A 16,825-nucleotide genomic window follows, 5' to 3' on the forward strand; every position below is an offset into this window, starting at 1 on the left:
CGAGTCGCCTGCCTGCACACGTAATATTAGAAAATCGCCGGATGTCTAATCGTGGCCGACCGCCGGCAGCCAATACGTCAGGTGATTTCACAGGTGAACGACGGTGCTCGTCGCATCTTATGTAAGCACAATTCATACCGGATAACAGTCGCGTTTAGCTTATACGTAAAAACGTAATTCCACTCGATGAAAATATTTTCCCGGGCTGCCAAAAAAAAAAACCAAAACGTCGATCCATCATTCCGACGCTCAGCACTACGTATTCGCTTTAATTAAAAAATAATATTCTTCTAAAGAGTCGAGCTCTCTGTACTCGGCATTTTTTGGTAGGCGAAGGCTGTCGGAATACCTCGTAAATATCTGCGATACCGATGCCTCCCGGTACCGATACCTCACCCTAATCGAATACCATTCTACGAGAGGCGGATACGGGCCGTTGGTTAAACTGAATTAAACGGCCCGCTAGCCGCGAAAGAGAAAGAGAAAGAGTGACGCGCGCCGTTCTTATCAGTTGGGAATTATTGCAGGTAATTTACCCCGCGATTCTTTTGCTCCTGAGCGCGTTCACACCTGGGTGGCTCGCAGGAATACCGGACAGAACAGATCGGAGATCGACTTCGCGGCATGTACGAACTACCAACGCCTTACTGCGTAAATATCGATACGTCGAGATTTTATCTGCGCGATATAAAATTGATATTCCGATGATTTTTCTTTGTAAGTCATATTTCGTTGAATTTTACAGCCTCGACACGTAACCTCGTAATTATACGCATGATAATTAGTGTGTCTTTTCTTCCAAATTTAATTTTCTTTTTTTTTTTTCCTTTTTTTGTTTCACGCGTTAAAATATAAAAATGAGTTAGTATTAATTAAAAAAAAAAAAGTATACTGTTACTTAAAATAATCTCTCGATTGTGTTACTATCGCGTAGAAGTATCATCTCGAAGGAATAAAAGAATTTGTATGAATTTGCACTTTGATATTGACTCCCCACTTAGATATCGTGAAATCTAAATATTTCCGCGAGTGTGGGCGGCCGTAATTCAATTCGCGAGATTTTTACCCTTCCGGAGCCCTGCTCTTCCCAAGGTGCGATGCGTCGGCGATAATTGTTTTAAGTGTCTTCTCACCACCAGGAAGGTAGACACGACGGCTTCGTGCTAATCGAAATCGTAAATCCGACTGATAAGACCCCCGAGTGTTCCACGTACGACATATTTGTTACGCGGAACGGAGCTTTAAAGCTGTTTTCGCTTCTTTTTACGACACATTATTATCGCACTCTTGAACGCTGTTACGTTTCGCACGATTTTTGCTCACGTCACGTTTGCAACGAGCTGCGACCTCGTCCACGTAGGCGAGAATAATAGCCAATGATTTTACATTACGTGCAATTATAAGAATATCAACGAATTAACGCGTACAATTTAAATATGAAGCTGCAAACAGGTGGAAGATCTTCAAGAAACCTTGCCTACGGAATTGAACTTTCCTCCGATACTTTATGTAACATTTGCGCTACCGATTTTGTTTGCTTATCCATCTATTAGGCTAATTCACAATTAATCGCTATCACAGCCTTTAACTCGCTCGTAATTTATGTTAAATTATTCAGCCAGGCTCGAACGCGTTCTAATAAACTGCCGCTATGTTAATTCCATTAGACCACTTTGATTTACCAAGACTGACACCTTGAAAAATAGCGATCGAAAAATGTTTGCACGTTTTCGAGGAAGAATGCCAGCGAACGAAGACAACTGCTAGAGAGACTGTTAAATGTAGGTTTCGACTAATTACGTGACTCACACTGACCAACCTATTAACCTTCGCGGCCATTCGACTACGTGTAATTACGAACGCGAGCTATTTCCTCGTCTAAACTCATTGACATCGTTCTTCGAAAAGCAGCGGGAGGTGCTTCGTAACAAAAGGCGAGGCGTACGCCCGCGCAAAAGATAAACAAAATCGTAATCAATGCACAAAATAAAATAAAAGATAGATAGATTAATTTAGAATTTTAGAAAGATAAGTTTGGCCGTAAAAATAAATTAATAAAATAATGCACTCGACGTAACATTGGCCACAGAAATACCGTTTTTTTTTTTTTTCTCACGTAACAAACTCTGTTTCATATGCCTACCCCGCCTCAAGAAAGTAACGGCACATATCTTGAAGAAGCGGAGGCGTCAAGCTCGGTAGTGTCAGCAACACCTTTATGGGTTTAACACTCGTTAAACATTTGTGTACATTTAGTTGAGTAATACAAGGTACAACCAGGACAGGTGCACGTATTTTTTTCTACCTTTGGCAGCTTGGCACAGATTTTTCAGCCGTGTAATAATAATGATTATATGCACAACGTAACAAACGCGTGAACGCAATTACTTTTTTTTTTTACAGTAACTTTTTTGTTGCTTGACGTAAATTAGTGTTACAAATAACCTATATACGCGTATATATTATTCATAGTTAATATATTTAATCGTACTCCAACAAATAAGTTTATTAAGTTTAACATGTATGGGTGACGTTATCGCACTTCCTCGTTCTGCCTTTTAATGACGATATTCGTCAGAAGGTGAAATCATACTCTTATCAGGTTAATGAGATTTGTCCGCAACAGTGCATTATCATCGACATGTAAAACCGTGTATAATTATGCGCACGCCGGAGTTGATTCGGACTTCAAAGTCCAGTCGAGAGGCACAATCGGAACTCGAATGATTAACCGGCGAGAAAAAGACAGACGAGATATCGAGAAGAGGAGGAAGCTTCTACATGGAAATGGAGGTATCGTGTATACCTAATTACTGTCGCTATCGCGGTATTTGTCATTCAGCTGTTTATAAATGCGGCCGCGGCGGGCGGGAGAAACTGCATTTAATTCCAATTAGCCGACCCAACCCGAAACCAGTTTGAAAACCGCGAAGAATTCTGTCAAAAAGGACTTTGTTGCTTCTTCGCTCGCGATTACTTTCTCCATATGCGTAAGATATTGTCGGCGATAATAATCCGGTTAGATTTTCTTTAAATTAATATATAAGCAGGAAATAAAATCAGCCACGTTAAATAAATTATATTTAAATTATATTTAATTAAATGTCTCAATAATTGTAGACATTATCACTTAGGTTCCTATTAATAAAATGTATAAAATACGATACGGTACGTTTAAATATGTGAAAATTTCTATCTATAAAACATAGTTATTTTATAATAAATAAATGGGCTAGAAAATACGTTCGCAATAATATAGAAAATATAATCATTGCTGTGAAATGATTCAGCTGCGCTCGCTATGCTTCTTTTCTGTTCCGTACCGCTATTATCAGCTCGACCACTGGCACAGTTATCGGCACGTTTCCTAATATAAATAATTTATAGCGCCGATACGAGCGGAGCTGCCGCGATACGTGCTTACATCGAGAACGGAAAACCGAGTTTTCAGTTTCGGAGGTAGTCAGCGATGCTGGCAGCAAAACGATTTCACAGAGCGCTACAAACGCTATGTAAACGGCAACAAATACACGGAATGTGTGCTGGCTAATGTCGAAAGACTTGAGCTAACCAGGATACCAAACACCTGAGCGGTAACGACGTTTAGAACGCGCGGTCGGTCTCTCGCGATAACGGCGCGCGGGGGCTCGTGGCACGAATCCGCGCTGCCGGCAAAAATTCAATTCGCCGTGCTGATAATTCCGCAGGAAGAGCCCCGTCAGGCGGCGTTAATCGGAGCCCAGTGAACTATCCGGCCCCGCCGTCCCGCGCCTCGTGATCCCGATGCCACTCACGGCCCTCCGGGGTTGTTCCGCGCGACCACGCATCGCAAGCGAGCACTCTCGATTTGCTCCTGTCCGGCGCACCGTAATCATCGCGTCAAGTCGAGTAGCACGATAATGACGGCCGGTAATTACAAAGCGTTACGCTCGCGACGCAACGCGACTGCGGCCGCTGCCCTGTTACCATCGAAATTAATGTGCCAGCGTGCACCAACGGCGCGCCGAGCCTCGTCGACCGAACGGAGAAAACGGTTTTGTCACGGGGAATCATCGCGGAATCATCGTACCCGCGGCGCGCCTCCCGCTCGTAGCTTCCGCGAATATTTAACGTCGACAGGAGTTTATCACGAAAAGTATCCAATCTAATCCGCGATGAGAGATTAAGATATCGAATATTGTCACGATAAACGGGATTTATCTTCTTCTTATCGCTTATGTAATATATGAAAATTAATCGAAGTTAAAATTTAACGTTACTTAACGATGGTAGTTAATTTTTGAGCTGTAATTTTATTTTTAATTACTTTAGTTGGAGTTGAAGTATTGTAAGATATGTGAATTACGAAATTACTCTTGGCTATCAATTTTCTATCAATTTTATCAGATTCTTTATTTTTCTTTTTAACGTAGACAGGTATTACAAATAAAATATCTATAGATGGTTGAAAAAAAATTGTGAATAAAATAAACGCTACCGAAATATACGTAATCTAACTCGAAAGTGGTTCGTAGACTTCGCTAAGAGATAGGTAACCTTGCAAGGCCTCCTTACAACCTCTCTCCGTTTCTCTCCCTTCGAAGAACCCGCTACGAGGTATTCAATGGATGGAAACGTGAACTGAAAGGAGCTGGTCACTGCGGATGCTGGCTACCCGCGGCGTTTAGCGACTGCTAAATGGCTCTAAACATTCGTCGCGGAATAGCTGGTTCCGGTTTCACATTGAGAAAAGAAAAAAAAAAAAACGTCGATGGGTTTCTGTTCGGAAATTTCTAACTCTCGGCAAATAACAATTGGTATGTAATACAAGTTCTTTTCTTCTACTATGTTACTGTATAAACATGAAAGATATATTTCTAGTATTTTCTATTCGTAGAAAAAAAAAGAAAAGAAAAAAAGAAAAAAGAGAATTTAATTTAATTTACAATTAAATTAAATTTGTATTATTTTAATTAATTTCTATAATATATTTAGCTTCAATGTCGTAATAAAAAAAAAATAATTTTAAAAAATATAAGAATGTAGCAATGCAATAATTTAAAAAAATTTAAGAAATGTTAATGAGAATTGTAAGAATGCCGGAAGTTGTCGTTTCCAACAATTTATTCTCATATCATCCGCAGCGTCCATTGCGGTAAATTAAGTTCTTTGCGGTAGTGTGCACGTAGAAATGTGCGCAATAAAATGTTTATTGAATCATTAAGTATAATTAACCGAAGGGAGAGAAAGAGGAAAGAAGAGGAAATTTATAATGAGCGCAGGTCTCACCTCGGAGATTCTTCCCGGCTGACTCCCGAGTTAACTTGAAAGAATTCAGATCGTTAAAAATCCTTTTCTTTGGTGCATTCTTCGTCACGCTCAAAGATCAAACGCATCGTCCGCATATATGTATATAAACGTCTCTTTGTTACTTTCGCGGACTTGATAATCATTTTTACGATTCACACATATATGACTCATACTGTCACTTGCGGTATCCATCCCGAATTGATTAACAGAGACGACACATTCGTCTCTCTTAACCGGTTTTTTTTTTCCAAATTATTAAACGTGAGAAAAATCCCCGTTTATTCCCTCTCGGTTTAACGCAGACATTGTTCGTCAAAACTGAACATTAATTATTAATTTTATTTTCGAGCCAACTAATTATTTAACAAAGTTGGAAACAAAATTGATATTTCAGTGCTCTTCTGTAAAAATACGTCTTTGTTCATTTTTGCATCGCGTCCTTTACGATACTGAATTTCCTTCAAGAGAAACCGAGCAGTAGGTAAGAAGCGCAGGTTAAAGATTATTAAATCTGATATGTACCTACATCTTCTTCCTGAATTACGGCAATCTATTTTCATATGCTCTCCGTGTGATTTAGCAAGGCTCAACTTTGTTGGTAGGCGTATGCTGTGCGAACGTAATAGGGAAACGATGAGATAGAAAGCACGAAAACGGGCCTAGCGCGACGTCTTGATTTATCGCGTTTGCAAAACGTACACGGAGTCGTGCGGGAATATCGACAACGTAACGTGATCGTGAAGATTGCGTGACGAGAGTTATTATCACACGATTTACAGTTTATCGCGTGCTCCATACGATTCCCCTCGTGACTCGGATACGCGAAAACTTAATAACGAGCTTGAAAATAGTCGCTATTAAGTAAGAGAACTACTCCCTCAGAGTAAACAATATATCGATCTTTCACGTTTCGTAGCATTAAACTGTACGCCGTGTATGTAAATGGTAAATACATCGAACATCAGCGCCTGTTACTTCGCCGTTCGTAAACGATTTCATCTTAATTTCATTTCGTTCGCGAATTAAATTTAATGCACCCGAGAACTTGATTTCATCACGTGAGCTATGTCTCGTGTGCACGCTTCAGAGTTCAGTTAACGTAAATTTCTCCGCACCCTGTAAGATAGTCACAGAAAACATTTAGGTCATAGCTTGAGCTATTGCAGTAATACAAATAAACAGTCCGTCGTTGCAACGTCCGTAGTAGAATAAGAAAACGACGTGTCTCGGATCGGATCCGGACGCGATGTTTGTTTAAGCGATGCAAGGAAGAGCAGTCTCAGCCCGGAATTTTTCAATATCCAGAATTAGAATCAATCGTACTATTTTAATTACCCGCGGCTCTACCGGATAATTATAAACGATGCAAATACAACGAAGAAGAATCCACTGTCGATTTCGCAAAAATTTTTGGCTCACTTTATCTGCTTTGCCTGGCCTTTCATCGGTTGTTCGAGATTCCTCGAAAATATCACGTTAATCGACGATACACGATCCTTCTTGTCTTACATAAACACGGGCAAGAGTAGGAACTTTTCCCAAAGTTGCGGAACGGCTTCGCTTTTCCCATCGCGGTTAATGCGATCGCTCGGTGGTCGTGCTTCTTCAGCAATGATTGCATCGTGGCATTCGAACAACGCGACGGCGTATAACTCGCGCGGTGGTCGTGCTTCCACCGCGATAGCTCGTTGCATTTTGAACGGCGAGTATCTTGTACTTCTACTTCACTGACGGCCGTCGGTTATCCGTCGAGAATCGTCCGGCTCGCTTCCACGGGCTTCGGATCGCGTCAGGCAAGAGGCTGCTTTACATTGTGAGGGTCCTTATCTACCGTCTCAATCCTGCGCGAAAGGATCTCGAAAGTGCAATGCCGATATACTTGTACAGGTCGTAGAACTTAGAATTATGATATCTTGTCGCAACGCGCGCGCCGAACGTTCCGCGTTGAATCTTTCGATATAAAACCTATAACTGTGATTTACGTTAAAATCGTGACGTACGTAGAATTAAATCAAATCAAAACGAAGTTTTCAGTCTGTGCACTGCGGGGTATTTTTTTTTGTGTTTTTCTTTCAATCGGGCTATTAACTGAACTGATTAAATTAAGTAAATAAAAAACTAATGTATCGATAGGCATTTTTTAAATGTTTATCGTTATCCACGATAAAGACGTTTAGTGTTTCAAAGGTGAAACGTTATTGTAGAAATCGTATCGCGGGCACAGTAGATGCCGAAAGCACGATTTAACGATGAGAACGGCGATAAAGAATAGAATAAGAGAGAAAAAAAAAAAATAAAGCGTGATCAGCATGATCTATTTTGCTCAAGAATATAATAGTCGCAAGTTCGCGAGCTATAAGATACTCTATCGTCTCGCTATCCTCAAGTCGCAGAACTGGTTTTACACGCGGTCGATTCCGACGTATAAAGGACAAACAGGGATGAGAGGAGACCGTGAAAAGTTAAAAAGATAAGTATCAATGATCCTTACGGGGGATTCTTCCTTGCTGCGGTTTTCCCGATTCATTGCTCATTGTCTGATTAAAATAATGGATCTTTCTTGTGATATCTAACCAAGTGTCATAGATAAACCGGCAATTTATTACGTCGAAACGAAAAATTGTTTCAGCAATTAACGTTAATGTAAAAGCAATATTTTTTTAAATAAAATTTTTTTAATATTATTATCTATAGTAAAAATAGCGATAAAAATAAATAGGAAAAAAAAATCGGTTTTACAATGTAAAAAATTGCTACGAATATGACTAAACTTTCCACAATCTTTTCTCTGAACTTCAACAAATATGTATGAATAACCGCAAGCAAAGATCGAAGTTCGAAGTAGGCAAAGCAGGAAGGGACATGATATGATTCATGCGCTAGATCTTTGCAAACAACCTTGGAGAACTTAATCCTCATGCGAGACGAGAAGCTCTCCAGAGGCGTTGATACTGGTACTATCAATGACTCCTCGACGCGACTCGTCATCTGGTTAAAATAAACCTGCTGTCACTTCTTCAAATCGCAACTTCTTCGAATATAATAAAATATTCCAAGCGGCAATAATGCCACATAAAAAAAAAATAGTATCTTAATTTTATCGCGCAAATTCTAGTGATAGAATAAACTGCGTTGTAGCTGCTAGTGCGGTAATTAGTTCGAATTACTACAATGTTATATAACTCGAGTTATATTCAACCTTCATGATATTTCATATCCGGCTCGATGTCTACTTAGCCGCGTACTGTCTCAAATGCACATAGGCGGGTAAAATTGATTCTCGGTCGTATCTCGAGATCACCTCTCGCGATGCTCGCAAAAGGCATCCCCGCAATATTGAAACTGATTTTATCGCGTTCTATCGACGGCTCTATCGACGGAGGACCACCCACATTTTCCACAGAGTAGTTGGTTTCCGGTGTAGGAGACGGATACTTTCGTGACCGAAACGCACTGTTGCGCCCCGTCGCGTGTCGATTTTTCTCTCTTCCACCCTCGCTCCATTTCACGCACGGGTGATAAAGACCGCTCTTATCGATGTAACGAACAACGACAATAGCCTTTCAGTATTTAATTGGCTGTAATTGCTTTGCGATTTCCTCGATCGTCAATTGTATTCCGGCCGATACGTAACGAGGATAGATCGCTCTATTCGTGTACACGCGCGGGTGTGTGGGTGGATGTATTATACATGATCAAAAAGTGATTGACCAGATCGACGGGCTATTTGCATGTTTGATTCCACGATTCAATCGGTACGCGTATAGAAATTCACTTCTACAGAAGCTATTTAATTTTTTAACCTCGTTCAATGTGGCAACGGTCCCTAAATTTCTTGCAGCAAAACTTCTCACTCGAAAGAGTTCGCTTAAAAAAAACTTTAGAGAATACGAATAATAATAATTTGCGCGTAGAAATAATTTAAAATGTAATATTTTTTTTCTATTTTTTTTTTTTTCTAGATTAAACTAAATGTCTTCCATCTCTGCAAAGGATTATAAGATTATTACAGCTCGTATCCTGTCGACGGTAATCCCGGTTAACGGAGAGAGATCGTCTTTAGGGCCGTCTCTCGTCGGAGGGACAACCGATGGGCCGCGGGCTCGATTTCAAAGAAGCGCGCTACAGCATAACCATAATTCCTCGAGAAATATAACCCAATGACACAATAAGTACCGGTCATTACCGCGCGCGTAACCAACCTCGGCAGGCGGTAAGAAAATTAAATTCCCACGCGCAATCGCCTTCGCGCCGTTAACGTTTTCCGTCCGCGTTAGAAGGTCGCTTGTGTGAATTTGCAGCTACCTTTTAGCCACGCCACTTTTCTGCGCGGATACCTCGGAGATAAAACGGGAAAAGGTTCCGTCAACACTGTTATTTCAATTTTTTTTTAATCGACACCTCGAAGCGGCAAAACGAAGCCGCATTTCAGAGGAAGTTAAGGCTTGCAGGAACGCAACGCGCGGAGGCAGCACCCGCTTTCCTATTTTCTTCACCGCGACTACGAACGTATTACCACTGCCACGTTGCGGCACTCGTGTGATCGTGTCCGAGGAATAAAGCCCGGATCGTGCATAAATATTTCACACATCGCCCATCGAGATATACAGGCGTTTAAAACGCGCGCGAGGAGAAGAGCGCTCCCGGCACTCGGGGTTGGCTCGCGGAAAGTTTCGTGAGATTTTACGTTGCGTCATAAATGCGGGCCGTAAATCATACATGGGACATGAGCGACTCCGTGGAGGCCCGTAAAAGTTGAAGGATCAAGAAGGAAGCAAAGAGGAGTCAGGGGATCATCGACAACGTAATTAATCCCGCGAGTTAGAAGTGCCTGACGATTACTTCACCCGTTTTTTTTTTTTTTCTTCCTTAATCTTTTGTTTGCACGCGATATTATAAAGTCAAACACTTCCTACGAAATATGTGAAACTTTGCAGTTTACAGAAAATAAAAACGTGTTATGGGAAAAAAAAAAAAATCCGCGGCCTAAGCTTTTATATACATTATGCATCTCTGAATATTAATATTTCTATCAAATTTTATCCTAATAATATAATTAAATTACAAATATCTATGAAAATGAAAATTTAACAAAGTATAATCAATTATCTTAAAATAAATGCGCGATACTTTAATAGAAAAATTTTTTTTTATTAAAACAAAACAGCTTTGGTAAACTGGGTTACCATCACGTACAATATCCGTTTTTTTGCTATTAACAGCTTAGCGTTCGTAAAAGGCAGTGGCCTGAACAAAGAGCGTACTTCCGTTGAACGATTGGAACATAAAGTACGAGACTTTTCGGAAGAGCAGCCACACGTGCTGACCACGTGTTTCGTTAGGAGTCGCGCGGTAAGTTAGCCCGCCTTTGCTCGTCATCGCAAACAAAGAAACGCGCGTCGTCACTCCTTCGTAATAAATTTCATGAAACGATCGCCGGGTGCCGATAATTAATGATTAAATTTAAACGAACGTACCCGGGTGGGCAATCGGTCGGTATTCAGCCTGCATTTCTTGCATTAGCTGTTGAAAACGGGGAAGGAAAGAAGGGGGGGGGGAGAGAAGTATTCTACTTCGCGTTCCGATTAACCAACAAACGCAGATTAGTTTTCAAAAGTCATAGACGAAATCTTATCGCGGCTGATAGACCGTTCTACGTAGACGTGCGTGCACACGCACGCACACCCGCGTTCGCGTACGAAGAGCAAGAACATATGTGTGTAAATTTGTCACTTCTCGGAAGAAGTGGAACCGTGATATTTAATCGAATGTGATAAAATGTCATTTACGACGCACCACGGTATCTCATTTCTTTGCGCCTGCGATTGATATAATAAAGTAGCTGTTATTCACAGTCCCATGGTCGATCAACGTAGCCCTTGAATTGCGATAAGTAAGCGTTCTTATCACGTAGCAATTTTATTCGTGAATAAAACTAAAAGAAAGTCGTAACCAACTGCCGAATTGTCGCTTGCCGAAAATAATGTAATAAATTAACAATACTGCGACGCGAAGCGTTTGTGTCACTCTTCCGAGAAACGCGAAGTATTACGCTGCCCTAATCACGTACGAAACAACGCGCGGCAATCCGCTTACCGTTCATTCGTTCACGATGAAGTAAGCGTAAATAAGCACTTTTTAAAATATGCATTTGAGGCATTTAATAATGTTCAGCGTATCGCTTTTAGTCAATTCATTATCAGCCGCGGTGAATGAAATTCTTAAGCATCACTCGATTCCGTAAACACGACGGATTTCCCTGCACCCTACGTTATCATAGTACAGCAATATACGAAACAAATTAATCCTCACGTAAGCTCGACGTATACCATCTAAATCCAATTTCGCGTTGCGAAACATGTTAAGGACGGCCGCAAAGTGTTAAAATGTTTATTCATTACTTGCGCTGTAATTAAAAAAAAAAAAAAAGAAAAAAAAATAGAATCGTAAATCTGTTTGTGTTGCATCACATAGTTTTGCCGCGCTGATTAACGAACGAGGAAAATGCGGGAGCAAAAGAGAGAAAAAAGACAGAGAGTGAGAAAAAAAAAAAAAAAATTTGTTTTCTCGAAGCAGGTAGCGCTAGACACGCGGAGATTTAATCGGCGGGGACATTCCACGAGGATGATGATTTCACGGTGATGTCACCGCGGCATTGAGCGGAATCGTAATCAGGATTTCGCCGTCGGGGATGGGCACACGCACCCGGCTGGGCGAGTTTTGCCGCCGCAGTAGATCCGATCGCCGCATACGATTAACCGTACCGATTGCGAATCATCGCCGTCGCGACGCCGCGCCGCTCGCGCGCTCTCCGCTCCGGCGCGACTTGTAGATGCAGGACGCGCGTACGCGCTACCGGCTGGCCGCGGCAAAACAACACGCCTCGCTTCCGTTTAGCGATATCGATGCAGGATGCATCGCTCGCTTGTCGCGTTCGATCAGATAATCGAAAGATCGCAGCCGCGCGCCGGATCCCAACCTCGGGAACGGCACGGATTAAATGCGACGGGCGAGGTCAGGAAAAATATTTTATCAGCTGTACGATCCATAAATAATCCAGCAGCTAGTCCCCCGGTCTAAATTTCGCGATAAATAACACCGAAATTAGATATACGTTTTAACAGCCGGTTTTTAGATTCTTTTCGGCCGATCGATTCTTTTCGCCGGTCGCTACGTGTAATAAATGGCTTTTCGATTTACGTCACGGCGTTGCACACACGTCGAGAGATAGAGAAGAAGAAGAAAAAAAAAAGCAGGGCGCTTAAGTCGCGTATTTTATTGTCAGACCGCAGCGTTAACCAGTTGTCATAATCCTATGCGGTAATGCGGCAATGTGGCATGCGACTATCCGTATTTATATTTAAATTGCTGCTGCAATAAATTGCATTTGTACCGACGGGGCGCGGAAATGCCGCAACGCGCGAGAAAAATGTTTTCCGTGACAAAAATTATCTTGTACCTTGTCAGCACTTATGGTACAGATGTCAATTAATCAATCATGGATTAATGACCCGTGAGATAAAATTGTGAAGCGGGTAGATAAATCGAGATTTTCGGTGACTGGAAAATAAGTCGAAGGATCGAACGAATAGCAACGGCGCGAACCTTTCGCAATTGTTTGTGCATTTAGATTTAATCAAATAAATAATTTTATTTTATTTTTTTTTTTAATAATTAAATTAACGCGGTCGTTAACAAAGCACGTGAATTTTTTAACGCGATTTTCCGGGCCGAGAATTTCATTTAATAAATTCAAGTTCTAATTCACGAATTTTTATTTTACAGAACTTCGCGAGATGAGTCTGACGGATCGCAGTGTCGTCTTGTATCCGTAATAGTATGATGTAGTTGTCAAAAATGAAGTATTCACCTGGGGATCTCCAACGTCGAGGAATGCGCGAGATGAGCGGCGTGCATCCACGTGTTCGAGGTGGCCGCAGCGTAGTTCAAACTTGTACGACTCGGCTGTACAAATGCTCGTCGGCACACACAAACGTCGGCGAACAGAAGAAACCACCGGCCGGCCGACCGGCCACGTCGCGGTGCGTCTGTTTCACGATTATATCACCACGGCCGGGCGACGGAGTGCGTTTCCGGCGCTTCACTTTTCCGCGAACCGCCGAGCGGGAGCGGCTTCACTTCCGCGAAGTCCCGAGCCGACGAGACCACGGTGCGCGAGTCAACGCGATACGTCACGTCACCGTCCACCTCCCCTCCCTTGAGATCCTTGGCCCTTCAACTCGTCATTTTCGGAACGAGACTGCTGCTGTCGCGACTGCAGGCCGGCGTAGGTGAATTCACGTCGATGAGCGCGACTTGTCGAAGAGATCGACTTGAGCAGCGAGCAATTCAGGACGCTACCTCCGAAGCTGGCCTCACTTCAATTCGGTCATTGTCGTTCGAGCTCACACTCCGTTGCATCGCGTTTCGGCGCCGAGATCGTCGATTATCTATTCCGCGCGGCATTTGTTTCGTGTCGCTTGGGAAGCGACGCTGTGTACCCTGCTAGGCGTCACGTGGCCGCCGCGGACTGTTACACGTCGCACTTGTTGATCGTCACTTGGAAACGCGAGCGCTTCGCCGGCGGAGAACATTCTCGCGCGAATCCGATACACCCTCGAGATCCGAACGGCCAGCTACGATCGCAGAGGGGGTCAGTCGGCACACCCGAGTTCGATAATCCCTCTCGCGTAACGAGGAAGATACGTGCTCGCGACCGGTCTCTTTGGCCGAAAGTGCTAGACGCGCGCGAGCGCAATAGCCTGACCGGGAGCGCTCCTGCCGAGTTACTCCTGTCGCGGGATGAGTCTTCGCAATCGCGTAACGTACGTTCCGGGGGTCGCGATGACCCCGGGGGCAAGGTGGACCCACCGCTCGGATCAACGGCACCGACGACGCATCGCCTAGGCGCGCGCGAACGATGCGTTCAAATCGAATTAGCGACACGAAATGCGGCAACCAACTCCCGACTCCCGCAACCGCCACGGCGAGACTGAGCAACGACAGAGGCGTGCGCATGCTCGGCACGCTTACCGCTTCGAACCGAGCCCGTCACGAAGTCGTGTCGTCGCAGTCGCGCAACCATCGCTTCTCTCGCTTCCGACCCGGCGGCGTTCCCCTTTTCCGCACGTCGCCCTCGCCTCCTGGGTTCTCGCAGCCGCCCGTCCCCCGTCCAGCGCTTCATTGAGAATCCTTATCTCGCCACTTCTTCCCAACGTCGATTGCTTACATCAGAGGTTCCCAAAGCGTCATCCCCACCGCCAACCTCCACCGGTAAGTCGTCTTCTGTTTACTTACGAAATCAACTCGCACTTCAATCCGTGGATAATTTAAGGAGTTTAGGACTCCGGGATTCAAAAATTACACATGCAGGAGAAGAGCCGGGGCCGTCGAGTGCCGCGGAAATAATTTACTCCTTCGAAAGCACACAATTTCTCGTAACAGTCCAAGTTTTCGGGCCCTACCGAACCCATCGTCTCGTCAAAGCGTACGCGTCTCGCTCTCTCAGCTGTTCCACGCACGTGCGTGTGCACGCGTAGGCGTCGGTCCTCAGTTTTCACGGAATGATCCGCGAGGCTGCGAGAGTCTAATTACGCGTGCGTGCCTACCGTTTACTCGCCGCGCGGCTGGAATTTTTTTCTGACTGGAACGCAACAATGTCGGTTAACCTCGTAATGAATTATTCATATCAAAAACAATTATTATTATTACTATTACGCCGTTAATTGTTTTGTGACTCCCATCTACGCGCTAGACACTTTTACCAGCGACGGGTCCCGGACTTGCTTAATTATCTCGCGATGTAACAGCCTCGGAAAATATTCTCTCTTTCTAAGAGTGACGTCACCGCGCAGTTGTAATTTTTTATTTTTTTTTTTTTCCATTTTATTATCATCGGATATCAAGATCTACTTTGTTTTAATCGCAGCTGTTAATAAATATAAAATATAAAGCAGTCTGTTATAGATATGAAATTGAATTGATCGTGATATCGTTCTTTTCACTCGTTTCGGGAAGAGACATTTACGCGGCGTTCTTAGATAGATCTCGAGATGATAGGTCAAAATTTATCACGACAAGATTGATCGACGGAATGTAACAAAGCACCTCCGCGCAGAATGTCCGGTGCGAATACGCACGTCCTTGAGACCAAGGATCCCGAGCCATTAATTCCGCGGAGGATGTTCCGCGGGAGAGAACATTCGTCCTCGCGAGACTCAGCTGTTTCTTACAGAACATGCGAGCATGTTAGTGCACGCGTGGATACACGGCTATCTTGAGTGAAGAGTGCCAGCCACACCAGGGCGTCGCCTCATAGTCCGCTTTCCGAAAGATCTTTTTCTCGTTCGCTGTCGTAAAACCGCCGGGGAAAGCCGCCCGACGTCTTTTACATAGATTTTTAATTTATACACGGCTCGGCACGAAAAGTGCTTAGTAAACTTTTTTTTATACAGTCGAGAGAAAAAGAAAGAGAGAAAAAAAAAGACACCAAGACAGACGATGAAATATTTAAATTTACAGAATGCAATAAATTTTGGAATCTTAGACTCAATGACAGTGATAGATATTTTATTTAAATAAATTTGGAAAGCGGCTGTCTAACTTTGAAAACTAAATGTCAGAATTTGTTAAGCTTGAATTAAGCAAAGATTACTTAATGTTGAGTGCACGTTTAGAAATTTATTGTTTTATAGGATTAAATTTCTTTTTGTTAAACTTGGGCTATTTTGTAAAATTGGGAATTGTTTTACGTTACGATACCAACGATAATGTCGTCCTGTATAGTGAGTCACAATGCACAGGACTCGTAAAATTGATAATCGAGGAATGCAGGAAGATGCTTGCCCGTGCATATACATTGTAAGCCGTGCGGCATGCTCGCTGCATGCCAACGAGATTACCCTATTATTACTTCATCTAGTCCAGAATGGTGCTAGCCCGTGGCTTTTCGTGCTTTGGGTACGCTGAGATAATCAGCTATTTACCGCGCAGGTTGTTCAACCCTCTTGCCAGGAACAGAGAGGTTCTCTGCACGCCTACGCTATAACGTTCGTAAAACGGAGACCTATGGTGTTTATCTCATTAACTTGTTAAAATCATCACAACGTTTCCATTTTTTTTTCTTCTTTTTCTTTTTTTTAACTTTTTCGAGTTAAATCTCAAATACAAAAATGTTATCCACAAATTTTCTAAGGAAAAAGAAAATTGAACCATATTATAATAATTGACACCCCGTTACATAACTCTTTTTCTGGAACTCGGCGGCGTTGCGTGTCACAAGAGATTCCAGCGGCGTCTTTGCGGCACATCGTGCGTTTCAACTTTAATTCGTCGGGGGAAATATCACGAGCGCCCGCATGCCTTTCCATTAATCTCAATTACAGGGCAATTAAAAGCAGTTAACGAAAGTGGGGTCACGAACCGAGGACGTGTCCACCTTTATCAAAACCGGGCTCTTTAGTTCTTGTTTTCATAACCAGCTATACGCACGTTATTTATGATTAAAAAAAAAATTTTATTTACGAGCGATATCATT

At 42.9% G+C, this 16,825-nt stretch overlaps 1 protein-coding gene across 1 annotated transcript in view; it reads right to left on the reverse strand.

Moving 5' to 3' along the window:
* The window catches only part of Cv-c (crossveinless c), a 169,152-nt gene extending 154,872 nt beyond the window's left edge, over nucleotides 1-14,280 (reverse strand). The window contains exon 1 of the mRNA XM_070656351.1: nucleotides 13,160-14,280. The gene's annotated coding sequence lies outside the window, so the exon portion shown is untranslated. The remainder of the gene's footprint in view (nucleotides 1-13,159) is intronic.
* Nucleotides 14,281-16,825: the final 2,545 nt, after the last annotated feature.

This window comes from Cardiocondyla obscurior, linkage group LG05 (assembly GCF_019399895.1).
Source record: "Cardiocondyla obscurior isolate alpha-2009 linkage group LG05, Cobs3.1, whole genome shotgun sequence".
Lineage (NCBI taxonomy): Eukaryota > Metazoa > Arthropoda > Insecta > Hymenoptera > Formicidae > Cardiocondyla > Cardiocondyla obscurior.